Source organism: Camelus ferus, chromosome 7 (assembly GCF_009834535.1).
Source record: "Camelus ferus isolate YT-003-E chromosome 7, BCGSAC_Cfer_1.0, whole genome shotgun sequence".
Classification (NCBI taxonomy): domain Eukaryota; kingdom Metazoa; phylum Chordata; class Mammalia; order Artiodactyla; family Camelidae; genus Camelus; species Camelus ferus.
In genome coordinates this window covers 70546714-70567747 of record NC_045702.1, presented here as the reverse complement: position 1 = coordinate 70567747, position 21034 = coordinate 70546714, and the positions used below count along the sequence as shown (strand labels likewise).

Genomic DNA, 21034 nt, shown 5'->3' with positions numbered 1-21034 from the left:
ACCTCAAACTATTTTCATCTAGGAAATGGGACTGGTAGAGGATTTGGGCATCAGTGACAAAGAGTTTTTTCCTTTAAATTGGGGAATATCTGAATTTTTGTAAAGTTATTGGCATCATATTTCTTACTATTTTGTTGTGTAAAATATATAAATAGTGAAAAATCCAAGTACTCTATTAGATTAGATAGATACATTTATCAAAACATACAGAGAAAGCAATTTTAAACTCTCTACTGTAAAAAACCTTTTTTTTCCTAAAATGATATTGACCTTCATCTACAACTTCCATTATTCAGCCTTATTTTGGTATGAATATACTAAAGGTTTTTATAAAAATAATGTATTTAACATGTGTTTTCAGAATATATTGGGTTGAACCCTCAGTGTATTCAAGGAACTCTGATTTGGCATTTGTTTTCATGAGAAGCAGCTGTATGAAGGTAGTTTCTGCATTGTCTTTAAAACAGCTATTGAAGGTGTCTGTAGGGATTAAGAACATGAGCCCTAAACTCAAGTTTGACTACTAGTGCCATCCCTGGCCATCTGGGTATCTTCGGCCACTTCTATTTTAAAATTACAATTATAAATCAGTGTCATCTTCACAGGTGGATTATGAGGATGAACAAATGCAAAGCACTTCCAGCAGCGCCTGACAGAAGATAAGCCCTGACTGAACGTTAGGCGAGGCGCTGCTGCTGCCACTGCACTGGCCAGTGATCCATTTGGACTGACTGACCAGCATCCCATTCCCCTCTTCTAAGAGAACACTGATTTCTTGTTGGGGAAGTGCCACCCCCTGCTTGGTGTCCTCTTGGGAGGACTGTAAAGCCAGATGCCTCCTTTCCCACTAGGAAAGCTAGCGAGGAGCCCGGAGACTCCGTCCGTGGAGCCCTGCTCACACGCCCTGAACGGCAGCTGTATGGGCTTGTGTCACCAAGCTCAGCCAGCCACTCTCCCATGTGCTGTATCCTGAGCACTTTTCAGATATAAAGCTGCTTTTTGAAATATCTGATAGGATTTTGCGTTTTCAGGGGGTGTCTCTGTATATCTCTCCTTCCCTGGAGGCGATAGGTTCCTCCTCCCTTCTCCTTACTCCTGCGGTCTGGCCTGGAGGTAGGGGTGAGGAGGAGCAAAGACTGAGATTCTCACTCAAAGTGTTTCATTTTCCCCTGAAAAATTCTGTCTCTGGGTGCAAGGATCTGAAGTCTTACCAGATTATTAAATTTCACTCTTTTTTCAGTTCAATATTCCCTCTCCTCTCAAAATAATTTGCTTGAGCATATTTACCTTGACCTGAAGGGGGCTACTAGCCACTGGCACAGTGGGGAGCTGTGGGGTTGACAGGATGGCAAGAGAAGGAAAGCAGTTCCAGACCTCAAGTGGCTGCCTCAAGTAGATACTTGTTACGGAGGCCAGGGCGATGGAGCAGGTGGCCTCATGCGTTAGAGTGATAGTGCCTGGGAGCAACTGTCACACTCTGTCTGCTACTGAGACACGAGTCACCTTGTTCTAGTAACAGACGCAGAGTCAGCAGGAAAGCGGGACTGACTGAAATGCTGTTGCCTGGGAGAGGCTGTCAGCCTATTCCAGCTGTTGAGCCTCTAAAAACCTTGCTTCCTCTTGGGTACAGGCCTGGTTTTTTCAACCATCCCTTTGATTCTAGGAGCTCCCTCTTATCTTTTCACTGAATTTCCTCAAGTTACACAGAGGTGATTTCTGCTTTTTGAAACAGAAAACTCACTGAATCAGCGCTGTACAGTGTCACTCATGAGATAAACTCCTGAAATTAGTGCTAGGAGAAAATTTGTTTTCCTGGCATTCTACTATGCTTCTCATGAGATAATTTATTCTTTTCCTCTTTTTGCTTAGCTGCTAGGAAATTTAGGGCTAGAAAGTTTATGACTACAGTAGCTGTCTTTAAGCTAGGATTTGGGGGAAAATATAATGCCTGCTTTTTCTGCTATTAGTGCCTCTTTACTTTATTTTTAAGTATTTTACCGTATTTTAATTTTTAACAAAGATGTGACTTGTGTTCCAAGTTGCTCCCGTTATGTTTAAATGGAGCAATAAATAAAAACCAGAACTTAAAAAGAATTAACCAAATCAAAAAGAGATGGTGTATTTTTATGTCATTAGGTAAAAGTACTTAATTTAAATTATTTAACTATTAAAGTACTGCCTCATTTTCCTCTACTCTGCTGCTCACCTATAAATATCCCCAAAGAATCAACTACAGAGACATAAATTTTTATTCAACGTAATAAGTTAGTCTTTAAGTTTATTTTCGTAGATTTCTTTCAAATCTGTTCTTTGTGTATATATATAGGTATGAAACTTTAGTGTTAATAAGCCAGAGTGTCATGAAAACTTGCACGATTCTTTTTTCCTCTGATACTTAATGTCATTGGACCCTTTTCTTTATATTTAAAGTCTTCAGTGACACTCACTAATGATTAATGACCCACTGGCTCGTGCTGCCTTATAACATGAAAGTTACCGAAATGCCTTTTCCCTAGAGAGCAATTATGCTATGGAACAATATCCCCTACCTGGTGCACTGAAGTCCCAAAGGCTGGCTGTTAAACTTGCAGTTGTAATTCGTGAAAAAGTCCAGAAAGCCAAGGTTTGAACTGCTGGGGATTTTATGCACAGTTTCGTTTTACTTGAACCACTTGTTTCTTTTCTACCTTTCCTTACAAAGATTTTGAGTAAGTAGCAGGAACGGCAAAGACTTGAACTAGGTGTTTTTCTATTTAAGTCCACGGATACCTAACTGGGAGTTATGTATCTTCCAGCATTTTGGTTTGTGACATTATACTGCTGACATGAAAAAAATGCAGATATTCAGGCCAAGTGTATGTGTACAGATGCTCACCTATTTTGATGTTTCAATAGGGTAAGACAGGTAAGACAATTAGAAAAGGATGCAGCTCAGGCATCAGAGTTACATTTTGAAATAGTAAGAATGTCAGTATGTAATTACACATGTAAATCTCTGGTCCATGAAGTAAAGGATGCTTCTTATTCTGACACTTCCCTTTTCAGCAGAATATTCAGAATAATTGGCTCAGGATAAGTATGTAAATAAAGCCAAAATTATTAGACTTGTAAAAGCTAAAGAAGTCACTAACCTCCTTGAGATATTTGATACTGAGGAATACCTTGCAAACTTTTCCTATCTGCTTATAAAAAATAATAATGCATGTTTATTGAATCAAACAATTAGTAAAATTTCACTTTTATGTGACTTCAACTGTTTTGATGCTATGAAAAGTGCAAATAATATTAGTTCTACACAATAAATATTTGTAGTTTCTTTGGTAAAACAAACACAGCATATCCATTACAGCACAGTGAAGGACCAGAGCATATGATACTGCTGAGAACCATGTGAATTCAGAAAATGGAGACATCATTATGAACTTCCTTAATCGTAGAAGGTGGAAGACAATGATTTTGAGCTGAGCCCCCAAGTACCATTATAGTGTGAATAAAAAGAAGGGAGGAAGAGAAAAGTATTCACAACAGAGTTTTGAAGCAGAAATAAGGTGAGTTTTTGTAGGAGAGTGGATGGAAAGTGGCTTCCCTTGAGCTGAGAGTCAAGGTTAGACTGTCCTAGAAAACAGACTCAGCTTAGAAAGACTCGAAATCCCAGAAGTGTTTGGACCGGCTAGCGGCTGTGAATTTTGATGGGCCACTGATCTGAGGCCAGAGTGGCAGATGATGGAGTGTAGGCAAGGGAGTCATCCCAAAGCCTCTTTTAGTAATTTAAGTCCGAGGTGATGAAAGTCCCGGGTAGTGAGGTAGCTGTGGGAGTGCAGCAGGGGAGGCAAAGATGAAGGGATGATAACTCTTGGGGACAGATTGTAATTAGATGATGAAGGAGCAGAATGAGTAAAAGATGACTCCAACATTTCTAGTCTCATTCAGATAGCTAGAAGAATAATAGTATCTGTAAGAGATACGATGCAGTTAGTACATGATAAATTGAATGTAGCGGCAAGACAGTACAGTGGCAACACCCTACAAGTAGTTGGAATTGTGAGTCAGGAGAACTGCTGAAAGATCTGATATGTATCTCTTGAGATATAAGTATTTATGTATCTTTCGAGATACGCGTATTTCTATGACACTATGACACGTGGGTGCATGCCATAGAAAGTAGTAAACAGGAGACTGGGAAACCTAATTTCAATTTTGATATGAGTAAAACTGAAATGCCATATTAAGAAATCTCATCTATTCAGACTTAATATCTGATGACCCAAATACATGCCCCAGCCACTGTGCACATCAGTCTCCTTATCTGTAAGCTAGAGATAATAACCTTGACCTGCACAACTCAAAAGGAAACATCTAAAGTTTTTCATCCTAATTATGCTTTCATTTTTTAAATCTCTGGTTAGTCAGTTAGGCATTAAGTAAAAATACTTTTCTGTATTTGAATGTTGTTATTATCTGTTAGTAATCTAGAGATATATATGTAAGATGTAAACTATATTGCAATTTCTGGCTACTTTGCACATCTGCGTTTGTTACTTGTTGACAGCTTCCTCAACTAGCCAGCCAAGGGGCTTACCCTCTGGGTTAGAGTAAAGTACGTTACTTACCTTACCCAATGGATAAGGGTCGTGGTCCAACTGGTGTCTAACAAGTCTACTGCAACCCACCACATCTGCCTGACGCCCTCTCCCCCTGCTTGTCCTTTTTTCAAGGCGCACGGGGAGCAGTGGAACGTGGCTGCATGGACAGCTGAGGGAGGAGGGGAGGGCACTCTGAAGAGTGCTCTGTTCCCCGGAAACCATCAGGCTATTAGCTACCAGAGTCGTCCTACTGCAGGAGAGAGGAAGTGGAAAGGAAAGAGAAGGAAGAAGCAGAGTAAAGTTGAAGAGAATAAATCACAGGGAAAGTAGGGAACAAAGTGAAGTCCTTTTCAATCACCAGCGTGTGTTCTAGAGCTCCTTTTCCTTTATCACTTTACTACTTCACTCCTGTATCTCAGCCCCTAACCTCTGATAACTTGAATTCTGCTGTGTCTCCTCCATCCTCTCTCTGGAGTCCCTGCTTTTCGGAATCGTTAGGTCCAGAGTATTGAAGACAGTGCCACTAGTCTGGAGTCAGGGTCCATCCTGTTTATCATCATCTGTCAACATCTAGCAGGATGTAAAGGGGTGGAACAGTAAGAAGCAGTGTTTTCTGCCTTTGCATTGTTGTACCATCACAATAGTGACCTTCTTGACCTCGAAGGTCACTGTTATAAAAGAAATTGATGTCACTGAAAATGTGAAGATGTTGTTGTCCCTTTTCTTTCCTTTCACTACACATAGTGCATTTTCAAAGATTTTAATGAAAAATAATTCAATACTAGAAATAGTGAAGATTTACAACTTACATATTACGTTTACATCTCTTTTCTTTCACTATATATTAATGCATTTGGGCACTGAGTTTGTTTTACTCAGAGAAATTATAAACTGTATCTATATTCAACTAAAATATAAGTAAATATGTTAATAATGGAGCAATATTATATATATATATTTCCATTTTAAGAAATTTTGCCTCAATTTTGCTAAACCTATGACCTTCATCTGTGCATTTCCAATCAATGAAATGTACAATTGTATGTTTATTCTCCTGAAAATTAGTAATATTTTTCTCTATTCATTCACATTCTGAGGGAAAGAGTTGTGTTTTGTTCTGTGATTCCTATCATAAAGATATTGTAAAAACTGTTTGCAAACATCCTGCTATGTTCCCTGGCACCAGCAACCTTGAACAGAAAAGATTAGATTTACTCTATTCCAGAGTTTGGCACATAGAATTCTTTTTGTAAAGTATTTATTAATTTCAGAGGCTTGGTCTTTACCATGTTTGAAGATAACCTGGAAAGTATATAAACACTGGAATAAGGAAGAGTTAGTCAATTTTATGTCAGCTTGGCTTCCAGGGCAAGTCATTTCAGTTCCCTTTGCCTCATCTGTGAAACAGGACTAGTAAGGACTTTCTCGCCAGGTTGTTAGGAGCCATCAATGAGGCAGCCCGTGCGAAGACAACACATGAGCCAGTGAAACTGTTAAGTACCCCCACCATGCTCGACATTGGCCTTGGAACGGGAGATTAAGGGCGTGAGTATGTGTGCACACAACACACACACTCCCCTCCCCACTCTTTCCCTCTTAGGGCCAAAAGATAGTATGACACTGTTCTGACAAGCCTCTATTTTCTTCTAATGAATCCGCAGTTTATAAATACAAACTGGGTGCACACTAACTAACACAAATTGCAATAGAGTTTTTATTTTTCAATTTGGACCTTGGCTACGTTACTCTATAATCACATTTTTAACTGTGGACACTCGAGACAGCGCAAGGGGAACAAGGTTTACTCTCCACCTGGATGGCACAGCTGGGAGGAGGCATGGTCTCAGTCTCCTATCAGCTGGTTTATAACAGTCTCCACTCAGGTCTCACTTAGGAGAGTGCAGAGCCAAGGGAAAGTCATTCTTTTGGGACATTTCCCAAAACATATTAAACTGGACATTAGAGCAAGTTTTAAAGGGAAAAGAAACCTTAGAAGCCCATCGTGAATGTGTCTTTGCTGTGCTGCTTCAGGAGTATTGGCAGCCTGCCGGTAGGCACCTTACATGCTCATGAGAGAGCATTCTTAGACTTTTTAGAAATAGGTTCATCTGTTACTGGAATGAGAGAGTACAGATGTGACAATAGATCCCCTTCAGAGATAAGCACCGGGTTGGGGAAGTTTAGCTTCATCTGTGGTCACACCAGAAATACCAAAGTTAATTTAGGGAACTTAGCAAGGGTGTCCGGCAAAAATATATTTACAATGGTATAATCTGTACATTTTGATACTTTCTGGAGTTGGTTTTGCCATGCTGAGAATAGTCTGGTTTTAATTAAACACCAGAGCAGTGGTCCTTTACAGATGAAAAGAGAAGCAAGTGATACTGTCTTCAGAAGAAACCTTAGTCTCCTGGGGATTCAGGAATGAAGATGTACTACGCGCCTCGCTTCCAGTGGTCAGTGCAAGACTCTGAACCAAGCCCGCCAGTCTGTGCAGTCATGTGGTCCAGCGGAGCTTTGTGCTGACAGCATGGGAATTGCTTGCTGAGGAAGCAGTTTTATTTTTAAGTATTATTTAATGGTCTTGAGTTTGTTATTGAAAAAGAAAAAGAAGCAAATGAGAGGAAGAATTCCTCTTTTTTCCCCTAAGTAAGGCAATACAGATCTGGAGGCTCTGACCAGATGGCCAAGACCTGAAGCAGCAAACCTAACCCCGTGGAATGAAGTTCCACTTCTGAGCTGGCTGCTTCTGCACCATACAAAGGCTGCTGCAGGGACCAAGAGAAGACAGCAAATTCTGCGTTATCCATCCAGGAGCCCTTGTGTCTGCAATCCCTGTGCGATACCTCGTGAAGGGCGTCAGTCTGATGAATGGTCAGCCCAGGAGGCTCTAACATTCAGTGACTGCTAGCAGCACCGAGTAAAAGTGCAATGTGTGCGTAGAATACAAACTGGTGACTGCCGGGGGGAGGGGGGTGGGAAGGGGCAGACTGGGAGTTCAACATTTGTAGATGCTGATAGGCATACGCAGAATAGATAAACAAGATTATACTGCACAGCACAGGGAAATGTGTACAAGATCTTGTGGTAGCTCACAGCGAAAAAGAATGCGGCAATGAATACATGTATGTTCACATATAACTGAAAAATTGTGCTCTACACTGGAAATTGACAAAACATTGTACACTGACTATAACTCAATTTAAAAAATACAAAAAATAAAATAAAATAAAAGTACAACATGTGTATGTAAACAGAGGATATGGCCAGCGCTGTTGATCTTTGAAAAGAAGGCAGCTATGATAAGACCGGCTTCTGCTAGCTATGTGACTTTCTGAGAGACTTCACAATTTGACAGTTCCTTAAGGGAGTTATCTAATCTCCATCATTGAGAAGTGTAGAAACTTTATTTAGTCAATACTCCAGAAGTTGTCTAAAGCAAATATATTAATCTGGTTCACAGTAAACTCTGAATAAGCCAGGATGACAGTGATCAATTTCCAGCAGGAAATGCAGTTGTATTGGAAATTGAAAACCTGACCCGTGTGACCAGCTGGTTGTCTTTCTTTCTGAGACTACCATGGGAATCTAAGGCAAAACCTGAAGTGGTAAGCACAAAATCGGAGCTGAGAGTATTTCTCATATCACGTAAATTAGGCTGCATATCTGGATCATAAGCTCAGGAGCTTGCTAAAAATATAGATTACTTAGTCATACTCTGGAGATTATGAGGGACATGGGACTTGTACCTCAAAAGCGCCTCAGACAATTCTGTTGGCACTACTCTGCATGTGGGAATGATGGGGAAATCATCCAATGTGTGCCGGAATCGCTCTAGGACAATGAAATGTGTTGACCTCTACATCAAACATATCCCAGCCTCCTGACTAAACAGTTCATATCCTTATCTCCTGTCCCCTGGACATAGGTAAGTGAACACTGCCAGTGAAGTTCCTTCTCAAAATATCTATGGCTGATTAACTGCTTTTTTAACCAACACCTTCTTTGTTTACGTACATTGTTACCTTCATTTGATTTTGTTATAACCTGAGTCTGTTCTATTTCCCCAAAGGTGACTTCTCAAATAATACGTATATTCATGAGCACCAGTTTATTATATACAAGACCTAATGCAAAGGTAACATATATTTTGTCATTGAATTTTCACAATTGCCCTGATAACTTATTCCTATTTTACTGAGAAAAAAATGAATTTCAGCGAAGATAACTGATTTGCCCAAAATAAAACTAGTAAAAAAAAATGGTGAAACTGAAAATCAAACATATGTGGGGTTAATTTAAATCCCAATTCCATAACCACTAGGTATATTGCCTTGTGCATTGGCTTTAGTACTTCAGCTCACAAAGGGCATTTTTAATTCCACACACTATGGTGTAGTCTCTCGCTGTTTTCTTTCTCTTCCTGTATTGCCTACCTAGAGGCATGAGATACTTGATTGTCTAACAATGCATTTGCCTGGTGCAGACAGGATTCTGGAATTTTGTTTGCCTATTTATTTTGTCAGTTTCTTCATTCTGCTCATAGGCTCATTGAGAAAATATTTCAGTTATAATAACAAGTGCACATTATTTAATAGAATATTGGGGAAATGTCTAATATGAGGGGAGAGCTTTTAAATAATTTGCTTTTAGAATGGAGGTTAAATAATAATGTGATGCTTTTTACTAGAAGAATATAGACTTACATATAATGGAATAGGAAATGACTAATAATGAATATTGAAGAAAATATGCTCGTAGTTCACCACAGGGGTCTTTAAAAACATATAAATTTCTTAATCTTGAAAATCAGGGGTATGGGCTAACTCCCTCCTCATTTTCATTCCTTCTCCTCCTCATCCATGGTGGTAAGATAAGACTAGAGCAAGGGATGTCTTTAGTAAGAGGAGGACAATACTAGCGAAGGCAAAGTTTATTTAGCTTTTGTGACTCTCCAATGGGAAATATATGAAATATTTAAAATCTCTTCCATCAGTGAAAAGTAAGGCACTTCTACCTGCCTTCAGGAAGCATAGCCTAGAGTCTCTATTATTAAAGACCAGTTCTCCTTAGTCATGAACTAGCGGACTTGACAGAGAATTGCAAAAGTTTGAGAAGATGACGGGGAGAAGAGAGGAGACAGTATGAGACTGTAGTCATAAGACTGCGGAACAATGGGAAAATTCTAAGTGGCTAAAAATTAACTCAATAGGACAAGGAAATAAGTGTTTGGCACCATTGGACAGCCTCTAGACTTCACTGGTATTCTGTGTCACCTAACATGATTGTTTTCTTTCGAGCAAAAGAATTGTACCTAACTGTCCTGCTGGATGATGAAGATATAATGAAAAGATTAGCATATGGTATTCATATTTTCTTCTAGTAACTTGTCCAGCAATGAAGGTAATGTCGCTAAATTTTAAATTCTGCCGTTCACCTTTAGCTTATAAGCAAAAAGAAAAAAAAAGCATCAAATTGGTAAATGCCTAAAAGGGAAAAACGTTTCATTCTTCCTCCTCCCTAATTTCACACTTCATTCTTCTTCCCAATTTGATTTGAGAATTGTTCAACTAAAAGTTAATGCAGTTCACTCAGCAAACTTTTATTGAATGACTACTATGCTCTGGTGATCAATCTGCCTGTGAATTAAAGCTTCAGTACTTGATGAGTTCATAACAAATAATGTCCCAGGCTGTTTAATGTCTCAATACTGTTACTCAAGGATCCTCTTCTTGCTATCTTGTCTTACTACATTGGTAGAAAAATTAAACATCTTTATATTTTGAAACTCAGGGCAAAGGTCATCTACTCTCTTAAGCCTCCCTTGACCCTTCCCATCCCTATAGAATACTGGACACCAATTCCTTTGTGTTCTGATTAAGCTCTTCTCTATTTCTGTAATAATACCTATGTTATAGAATGTATCTTTAAAAATATTCATAATGTACATCATATTTTAGTTTCCTAGCTATTTTTCAGAAAGTTATGTATCCCCATTTTAGTCTGCATAGTTCAGTCTGAACTGACTTCACCTTCCTGCTTTTAAGATAAACACATGAGCCAATCATAATGTTAAATTCCTCTGGCCACAGTGAATGACCGAGGAAGAACAAATGACCCAAGTGATAAAAGTCAGATTTTACTTTAAAATTGGTATTGACACTTGAAAAGAAAGGGTCTCTTTTCTAAGCCTGCAATTGCTAAGTGTCATGTAAATTTTGGGGTCATATTTGCCGCCATTTATTGGAAGCATGCCTGACAGTGAAGTTATTAAAAAGTAAAGAACAATCAAGAAATCAAGAGGAAGAGTGTGAATAGTGAAGTATTATTTAAGCGCCTGATTTAGCTTTGGCTGAAGCCATTTATACCCCCTGGATATTCCAGCTATTCTTGCTAATGGACATTACTTTCAGCTAGTTTAGGCTGAGTTTTCATCATTTGCAACCAGAAGAGTCTGAATTATTACATCATGTCTGTGTCTGTCTCTACACTGCTGTAGAAATTGCCTCTTCTATGACAGGACTTGGATCAAAGTGGGTACTCTGTTTACTGACTAAAAAAACAAAGGAATGAATGAAAATAAATAAATAAGTGAAGTATAGCCAAGGAAGACTAGGAAAAATACATGTCTTGCTGTCGTCCCAGAACGCCAGCAATTTGGTGACATTCTACAAAAGAAACAAACATACTAAAAATTCCCCAGTGAAAATTAATTAGTTTCAAATGATTGTACTGCTAGGTCATAGTGGTTTATGGATCCTAAAAAAATCCTTAAGGTGGCTTACATGGATTGGATGGGTTTAGTAAGTATCTTAGGATAATCAAGTGCTTTATTTACTTCTTAACACCAAATGATATCCTCCAGGTCCTAAAGTTATTTTAAATGGCACATGAGATGGCGGCTCTGTCAGTCCCCTTGGGATTGAGTTTCATGGTCTAATCAGACTCACCATTAACAATCTTCCCCTGGACAGGAACGGAGCTAATATAGTGTGATGAGAGAGTGTTGGCCGGTGGCTCAACCAGCTCTGCAAGTCTGCACATGTGGATTCTATTTTCAAACCTATGATTGATTTACTTTCTGACTATGGCAAACCACTCCATTCTCCCATATGATGCTTATCAACAAATGGTGTCTGCTCAACTCATTTATTGAGAAAATATAACTGTGTTTCAAAAATTGGAAATTATTTCCCATAAACAATTTTTGCTTTTTTACCATAGTGCTGTTCTGCATATGTGATTTACTACCTGATCAAAATGAAGTTACTTTGGGACAGTGATTTAAAATTTTGGAAATTTGTGATTCCTCTTAATAAAGATATTGACCTCTTTTGATAATTTGATATTTCTCTTTATCTCAATTCATAGGTTACTTATAATGTCTACTGTAAAAAATACCTTTTGAAGGTGCATTGTTTTTAAATGTTGTGCGGTTGGTTCCCTACCAATTATAAACTACACAGACAGGGAGGGATGAGTATTTGATGATTTGATTCATTGACTTTTGAATTTGATGCAGTAACCATCAGTTTCATATATTCATATACAATGATGTGTGTGTGTGTGTGTGTGTGTCTGTGCATGTGTGTAATCTCCATATGCAAACCACTAGATGGAAGGAGTACTCACTTGGGATTCATTTTTCTTTGAATGTTATACAAATTTAAGCTAGCTTGTGATGGAAAGAAATGGCATGGGCTGTGAAAAATAAGTAGAGCCTCCGAACTGCTCCTGTACCTTAGAGTCAAGAGCTAGGACAGATGACTTTAAGGGATATTTTAGAATTGATTTTGTTATTTGAAAACTGATATTGGACAATAGGAAAAATTATATGACATTGTCATACATAAATTTTCTTTAAAAAAATTGATGTTTGTATATAGATTTATGGTCAGATTTATGCTGACACACTTGTCTCCGTGTTATAGAACACACTAAATAAGATCAATGTTATCTGTTTCTTCAAGGATTGAAAAAGAAAAGTTACCTGGGACATTTTCTAAGCCAGACACTGGAAAGAGTATTAACTTCTGTGGCAGTTTGCTTCCATGGTTCATGGTTTGTTCAGTGTTTTTCTCTTTTCTAGGATCACTCTGTTGTTGTTATTTTGTTTTTTTAGTTATTTATGTACTTTGGTTTTTATGGTAGGAAATCTTCCTTGTCTTCTAGGTTTTTGCATTTATTTACTTGTACTTTTGCAAAACAGGGGACTAAAAGTTGTTTAAATTAATTCAGTGTCTGTGCCTATTTACTCTTTTCCTGTGCTTGTGTAATTATGTTTTCTCATTTCATTTCTTTATTTAAAATTATTCTATCTAAAAAAATTGGCTCTTTAATTTTTTTTTTTTTGCTATTTCTTGAGTCATTTATTATAACTTGTAATTCTATTTGTACCCATCATTATTCTTTTCTTAGGTTTATTTTGTGGATTTTTTTCTATCTTGCTTTATTATATGCTTGATTTAATCTTTTGTGTAATTTTATATCAAATTAAGTAGCACTAATGTATAACACTCTGAATTTTTTATCTCAGCTTAAGTTTAAGCTCTATTTTATATGTTTTACATGTGGCAGTTCTATTTTGGGTATTTTATATCTATTCTAAATATTAAATATGTTTACACATACATACATTTTAAACTTTGTTTGTCTACCTGATTTTTCTGGGAAGATAAGATTTTTTTAGTCAGCCTCATATTTCTACTATGTCTATAGATTTATCTTTGAAAGTTTGCCACTCTTATCAATGTACAGTTGACCCTTGAACAATGCAGGTGTTAGGGGAAGCAACCCTCTGAAAAGTCGAAAATCTGTGAATAAGTTAGTTGGCGCTCCGTATCCACTGTCCCACAGCCACCGATTCAACCAACTGCAGATTGTGTAGTACTGTAGTGTTCATTATTGAACAAAAATGCATGAATAAGTGGACCTGTGCAATTCAAACCCGTGTTGTCAAGGATCAACTGTATTTGATGGTTTACTGCTTGCTCCATAATGAGTCGGTTTCTGATTCAGGAACAGTAAGAAAATTTTCTAGAAGTTTAGTGTTAATTTAGTACCCAGTGTAAATCATCTTTTCTCTAACTACTTTTCTATGTCTTTTTTCTGCCAGTGTTTTAGTTTTTAGATATGCATGTTTATTCTTTCCCAGTGGTCACTTATTTGTTAATTCTGTAATGATATGGTTTTGATTCTCAATTTGTCTCCTTGGTTCCACAGTCTGTAATTTATATCACTCTGTTGTTTCATTATCTCATCCTTTATTTGTTTGTTGTTTCATTGATGTCATCTTTCTTATCATTTCTTCTAGATTTGAAAGTAATATTTTAAAGAAAATGTTTTCTGTATTGTGTAAATTCCAAAAAAGAGGGTTTTTAAGCCCGTATTGAATTTTTTGTTCTAAAATCGTGGTGGTGGCAGGGGGAGGCTACAGCTTTAGTGGTAGACTGCATGCTTAGCATGCAGGAGGTCCTGGGCTCAATCCCCAGTACCTCCTCTAAAAATAAATAAAACCTAATTACTTACCCCCTTCGCCAAAATAAAATAATTAAACAATACAGTAAATGAAATCATGGTAGCATTTTTTTCCATAGTTGTCAGGGTTTTCTTTTCATCTTTCTCATGTGTAATATAGGTGGTTGTGTCTGAGTATTTTCCCCAGATACAGTTTGTATGAGTTTCCCATGATTCTTTTACTCTCTTATCTGAATTCTTTAGGTGTTCACTGCAGACTGTTATGAACTGTGAGGGCCAATTATGGCTGGTTTATGTTCTGTCTGTATTTTTGTGGCTCTTTTTTTAGATAAGAAGCATGAGTTTGTCAGTAAAGGCTATGTGTTGACATGACTGGTGGATTTGGTCTCTTCTGATCTTTTTTTATTAAAGGTTTTATACCTCCTAGTTACAGGTCTCACCTAATCCAGTAGGAGATACATTTGAATTTAATATCAAAGTCAAATCATGAAGGCTTCATCTCTCATGGAGTCACTCAGAGGGGTTGAGTTCCACGACTTTGCCAGCCTTTCTCCAGCAGCTCTCTGCCTCCTCTCTTAGCTGGAGAAGAGAAAACTGGACAAATTTTGTGGAGGTCAAACAGAGCTTTCTGTAAGTTCCTTTCCTTGGAAACTTACACAACCTCAGAGGTTCTGTGTTAAGTCACTTTCTCTTTGGGGTTTCTCTCTGGGCAAGTCCATCTTTATTGATGTTGTCTCCCTGCCCTTCTACGTGCAGGAAGACAAACTTATTCCTTTTCAGTAAGTAAGTCTTATGATGATAATGATGACATTTGCCTTTTTTTAATTTTAGCTATCTGTCCACAGATAAAATTAATTACTCTGGAAATGAGGGTTGCCAATTATTTAACCTGTAGTAATCCCATTTTCCACAGCTCAATCAAAATTCTGGGAGGTAGGTAAAAACTTCTGAAACAAAAGTGCTTCATATCTGCAATGACCAATCCACCAGAATACCCATTTTCTTCTGCAAATATTTGTTTTACTGTTCTTAGTTCCATAATGATGATGGATATGTAAGTCATAAAAATTTTTAAGGTTTTTAAATTTTAAATTTTCTATAGGCTGTGATTTCTGCAAGGCTAAAAACAAGGCTATTTCTTTAGCTTTGCCACACTAATTTGTCCTGGTCAAGCCAAAATATCATTTTAGTTCATGTGGTATTTAATTGTGAACAGCAATGGCTGGAGAATTTTAAGGGTCAGTAGGTCCAGATGTTTGGTCATTAGTCACCACCATATACCCCACCTTCAATATAATAAATATGGATAAAATAAGGAAACACTTCAGCCGTCAACAAGATTAGTGTTCAAGACTAATAGGAGCCTGATTTCTGCTTTTTAACTTTGGTAACATTTAACCCTTTGAGGGCAGAGGATTTCACTTGAAGTAAATCTCTCCTCACACACCCTGCTCTTATTTACTGAAGTTTATATACCTTCATTAATGGCACGTCTATTCACCAAAGAAGTGCAGGCATGCTTTTAAGTATTTTAATACCTAACATCACACTTCATATCTTTTTCTTAACAACATATTGGAATGTTTAAGAAGGTGGTTTTGTTGGACAGTCAGGTAATTGTCTGATAGAGTGACCTATGTCTGTGGCTATGAGCAGCCTATTTAAAACAATTTATTGGATATCTTGGGCTGATCTGACTCCCCCAAACAATAAAGATTCTTTCTAAATCTTCTTTGTATCTTTACCTCTTTTTTTTTTTTTTTTGTATTTATATAGAATGAAAAGCAAATATCTGAAATCTTTTATCTCTAACAGAGTATTTCTCACCTGCTGCAATGGAAGTAAAAATGTGCAACCATAAAGTGCAGGCCTTGGAATGCAGCTACAATGGAAGCCATTTTTGCAGGTTCCTCTGCAGAAAAATGGGATTAACAAAACTAGCCAGGTAGAGTTCTTGTTAGGATTTAATTTTACCTAAGTAGGCATTCGATTAATGTTATCTTTTTTTTGCCTAGATTTTGTACAATATTCTGACTCATATTTGTGTTTGCAAATCAAGTATCTACTTTAAAAAGTGGTTGAAATTATTGACTACAAAGTGCAAAATATCCAATGCTTTCTTTTGCTGATATTCTGCTGTTATTTTGGCATTATTTAGTGCCTATAATGTCTGTTGTTTTACATCTAGCCCTTTTATGAAAATTCTTAAATGTTGTATTGTTGGATTAGATATCATCTTGATTCCATATTTGGGGAACTTTTTCTTCTTGTCAAAGCAGTCCTCATTTTGTACTATTAATAAGTTGATTAAAATCTAGTTTAATATTAAAAATTCTTAATTAAAAAAAGAATACAAAGGAAAATATATATATTTGGCTAGTTGATTCAGTTTATTAAGATGTATTTTTAATAAAGACAAGATGGCAATCATGACCCCTTTAAGCATAAATTATTTTTGCTCCATTTCATTGCTCCAGAACCCTACGGCTGGTTCTGTTAAAATCATAGCTTGCCTCCTCCAGGCCTTTGAGTTCCTCCTTGACCTGTCATACGGGCCAGGTGGCAATGATCCAGGTAAAAATAATTGTTCAACTGAAGGCAAGCAGTAGGAAAACAAAGGATCACCCAGTCCAACCAAGAAGTGGCAGTCCACTGGTTAAATCCCAGAGCAGACTCAGAAATCCTTCCTCTTTTTACAACTTGTATAATTTTCTTCTGTTTCTTCCTCTCCCTACTCTTGCTTCCTCTTCTCTCTCTCTTTGTATAATTTATTCTTTCCTCAGCTCCAAGGCACGGTGCATTTTTATGAGAAGAAAGAAACAAGCAATGTATTTCTATGTCAATTTTATGATCATAAAAATGCAAAGTTTTATAACCATCTATATAATAATTAGCTGCATTGTTCATTTTCTATTGAAAAATTTCTCAGTCAGCTTTTGATTTTATTTAAATACTGAACTAAATTGTTGTCTGTTTACTTACCCATAGGCATTATTTTTCAAGACCATATCTCAATCAAAATATGTAAAATGGTTACATTTAGTATGTGTGTGTAACATGTACATGGATAAGTGTATATTGTTCATACCAGTGTATACGTATATGTATATGATCAAATTAATATCCATTTGTATTCATTTGCTTCTATTAAATCTAGAAATAAGCTTTCCAATGCTTACATGTACCCCTATTGAATCTGGGAGCGTTGTCACAATTTATGTTATACACTGCTATGAGGCTAAGGAGAAAATCCCCAATTTATTTTTCAGATGTTGAGTGAACTTTATAGATTTGTTTCTCCATCCGCTCCTGTAACCCGTTTAGTTAAATTAGTACAGCTGTTTGAAAAATCAGATTCAAAGTCTTCAAATAGTTCCTTGGCGTTAGAAGAGATGCCTCAGGAGACTTTCCAGTAGAAAAGTACTGGATTAGCACAGCCTGTTTTCCTACTACATTCTTTAAACAGAACTGAGTGCCCCCAAATAAGGAGGATAATTTATTTATTAAGACATGTATGGAATTTAAAGAGAGAGCACACTTTCACCATACCAGTATGAAGGAGACCAGAATCGGTTGTTTAAGAAACAATTTCCTACCATTTCAGTGAACAATAGGAGCTCAAATAAACAACTTAAAATATGGCAGGCTTCTATCAATGAAATGGATGCTTGCAAAATGAGAAGAGCGTTTAATGGTGAAGAAAATTCATGTATCAGCTTAGTAGAGCTATCACTCCAGGCACAATTCTGTACTGAAGATACTTGACAGACAATAGCAATCTTGAGTGCACACACTGTGATCTGGTTTTATTGAAACACACACGTCAGTAAGAGCCACATTTATTGATTAGGCAGAAATGAGGCTTCATGAGACCTGAGACAGAATGTGCAACCCCTCAAGAGAAGAATGGGTTTAGCAAAGAATGCAGCACCTGCTACTTTTCACCAAGTGAGATTTAAGGATTTCTTTTTTCTTTTAACTCTGAACTAAGAAAGTAGACTTTGGATAATACTTCAGAATTAGAAAACACAACTCCAAGATGAACGGTAAAGGTATGTCACAAATTATAGAGCTGACTCATGAAAAATAAGTAGGAAATATAAACAAAGCATAAAAGATTTCATTGCACTCCTCCAATTGTGGGAGGGGAGAAATGTGTCTGAGTATAAACTTGTGTTTTGGGCTACAAAGCTCTTCCTGTTTGGCAAAGGAATTTTCCATAATGAAACAATAGCTTTTGTATACTGGGTTCTAGCTTCTGACTGACTTAATGTAAGCAGGCACTGGTTGTGCTAAGGGTCTTTTTTCAAATAATAAGACACCTTCCCATGCAGTGAAGATCAGAAATCCCCACACAACAACCTGTATATGCATTTTTACTGTACTGGTGTAATAACAAAATACACAGTTTAATACATGTGAGGCAAAAATGCATCCAGTTATGACTTGTTAAGCATATCTAATTTTTTTTGGTTTTACAAAGCTGTACCAAAGAGAAGAATTTTATCTAAAGCAACAAAAGGCTAGACAACAAAATAAGTATATATGGTAAAGGTAAGAAGAAAAAAAATTATAAAATAAAGGAGAAGAGACACAATATTTGTTGAGTATTTAATAAGGGCCAGTTGACTTCTGATTTCTGATGCAACATGTAAAGAACTGGGAAGTCATCACTCCCATCCAGACGTGAGAAATGCTGAACAAATTGATTATCAACAAATCTTCTTAGCTGCATCAGAGAATTGAGGTCACAGGTTTAATTGCTTCCCTGAAAACTAGAAAGACAGACAGGCAGATATAGAGAATCACTACTTACCTAAAGTGGAAGCACAGAAGCAGAACTCTGCAATGGAGCCAGCATCAGTAGAAAGACTTTACATTATAATTAATGAGTTGCTGGGGGCAAGTGAGAGTGGAAAACTCAGAGGTGGCCCATTCTTGTTGGGAGGGGCAAATTTTCAAGATTTTTACTTCCATTTGCTTTATCAGATTCTGTGAAAGTTTGAGAAAATTACATCAGGATTCCAGCAGGGGGAGGAAAAAAGTAATCCTTCTGATATATTTTCAGAGCTCTCTGTTCCTGGCCTCAAAGAAACAATTTCACAAAAAGCTACCCGATTAAGGGTTTTACCAGACAGAGCATATCCAATCTGGAAAAGGGGAATATCCAGCTCAAGCCTCCTCTAGCTTTTGACATTGGGGAAGGGAAATACACAATTCGGACTACTGGAAAAAATGAGACCTAATCATGGTACTAGAGATCACTTTCCCTCTCCTAAACCTTATCACAATATGAGTAGATTTCTTGTATAATAACAAGAGTATAACTAAAGGAACTTCAAACCTCAGACCCTACTAAGGAGTCTCTAGGAAAGCCGAAAATCACAAGAGAAGCAAAAGCATGGAACGCTAGACAAATATTAGCCTCTGAAACTGTAGCTACAGTGAACATACATAAGGATTAAACCCTGGACAGAAAGATATAAAACCTCATGCTAAAGGTCTATCCACATCATTCCTTTTACCTATAGTCATGCCTGGATTTCAACAAGATAATTGTAAGGCATGGCAAAGAGAAAAAATACACGCCGAGAGGCAAAGTATCAGAACCAAAGCCAGATACAGCAGAGATTTTGAAATTATCACAGTAGCAATTGAAAGTAACCATGATTAATATGCTAAGGGTTCTACTGCAAAAAGTGGACAACATGCAAGACTGGATAGATAATGTAGCCAGAGATAAAAATTCTAAGAAAGAAAAGGAAATGGTAGTAATCAAAAGACTATAACAGAAATGAAGAATGGCTTTGATGAGCTCATCAGTAGACTGGACGCAGCTGTGGAAAGAATCAGTGAGCTTGAAGATATGTCAACATAAACCTACAAAACCGACATGCAAAGAAAAATAAAGAAAAAAAGAAGATTGAACAGAATATCCAATAACTGAAGGATGATTACAAAAGGTGTAACATATGTAATGGAAGTATCCAAAGAAGAGAGGAAAAAGTAGAAGAACTTTTTGAAAAAGTAGTAGCTGAGAATTTTCTAAAATTAATGACAGATTACCAAATCACAGAGATAAGACAGTCAGAAAACACTAAGCAAGGTAAATGCCAAAAATTCTATACCTAAGCTCATCTTATTCAAATTTAAAAAAAATTAAAGACAAAGAGTAAATCTTGAAAGAAGCCAAAGGGTAAGAAAACTACAGTAACTACAGAGAAACAAGGATAAGAATTCCATTGGACTTTTCAGAAATATAGAAATTATGGAAGCAAGGAGAGAGAATGGAGTGAAATATTAAGGTGTTAGGAGGAGAAAAATGGGAACTTAAAATTCTGTATCTAACAAAAGTAGTCTTCAGAGTAAAGGAGAGTACTTTGGTGATTATGATGTGTCAATGTAGGCTCACCAATAGTAACAAATGTGCCACCCTAGTGGGAGATGCTGATAATGGGGGAGAAGGGTAGGCATGTGTGTGGACAGGGGGTATTTGGGAAATCTTTGTATCATTGCTTCAGTTTTGCTGTGAACCTAAAACTGCTTTTAAAAATTGTCTTTTAAAAAACTGCATTTTTGAATTTTAAAAAAGTGAAGCAGAAATACTTTCTCAAAACAAATAAAAATTCAGCGAATTTGTTACCAGTAGATTTGCCTTGCAAGAAATACTGAAAGATGTTCTTCAAAGAGAAGGCAAAGTATACAGATCACAAACTCAAATCTACATGAAGAAAGGAAGAGTATTAGAGAAGGAGTAACTGAAGGTAAAACAAAATATTTTATTTTTCTATTCCTAATTGATCGAATAGGACAATTTGTTCAAATAATAACAACAATGCATTTGGTGATTATAGCTTGTGGATAAGTGAAATGAATGATAGCCATGGTGTAAGGGAAGGGAGGAAGGAAATCGGAGTACTCTAAGCACTTGTATTCCCCGTTAAGCAATGTAGTATTATGTGAATGTGAATTTG

The 21034-nt window shown here is 37.0% G+C and overlaps 1 protein-coding gene and 1 long non-coding RNA gene across 3 annotated transcripts in view; one reads left to right on the top strand and one right to left on the bottom strand.

Annotated features, from left to right (window-relative positions):
* HGF (hepatocyte growth factor) overlaps nucleotides 1-4712 on the bottom strand; it is a 103659-nt gene extending 98947 nt beyond the window's left edge. Inside the window, exon 1 of one of the 2 annotated variants that reach the window (XM_032484119.1) lies at nucleotides 4611-4712. The gene's annotated coding sequence lies outside the window, so the exon portion shown is untranslated. The remainder of the gene's footprint in view (nucleotides 1-4610) is intronic. The other variant, XM_032484120.1, reaches the window with a different exon arrangement.
* Nucleotides 4713-14229: 9517 nt separating this feature from the next.
* On the top strand, nucleotides 14230-20814 carry LOC116665015. The gene is made up of 3 exons (XR_004321595.1): nucleotides 14230-14690; nucleotides 15876-16005; nucleotides 20710-20814. It is a non-coding gene; the product is annotated as an uncharacterized LOC116665015 (long non-coding RNA).
* Nucleotides 20815-21034: the final 220 nt, after the last annotated feature.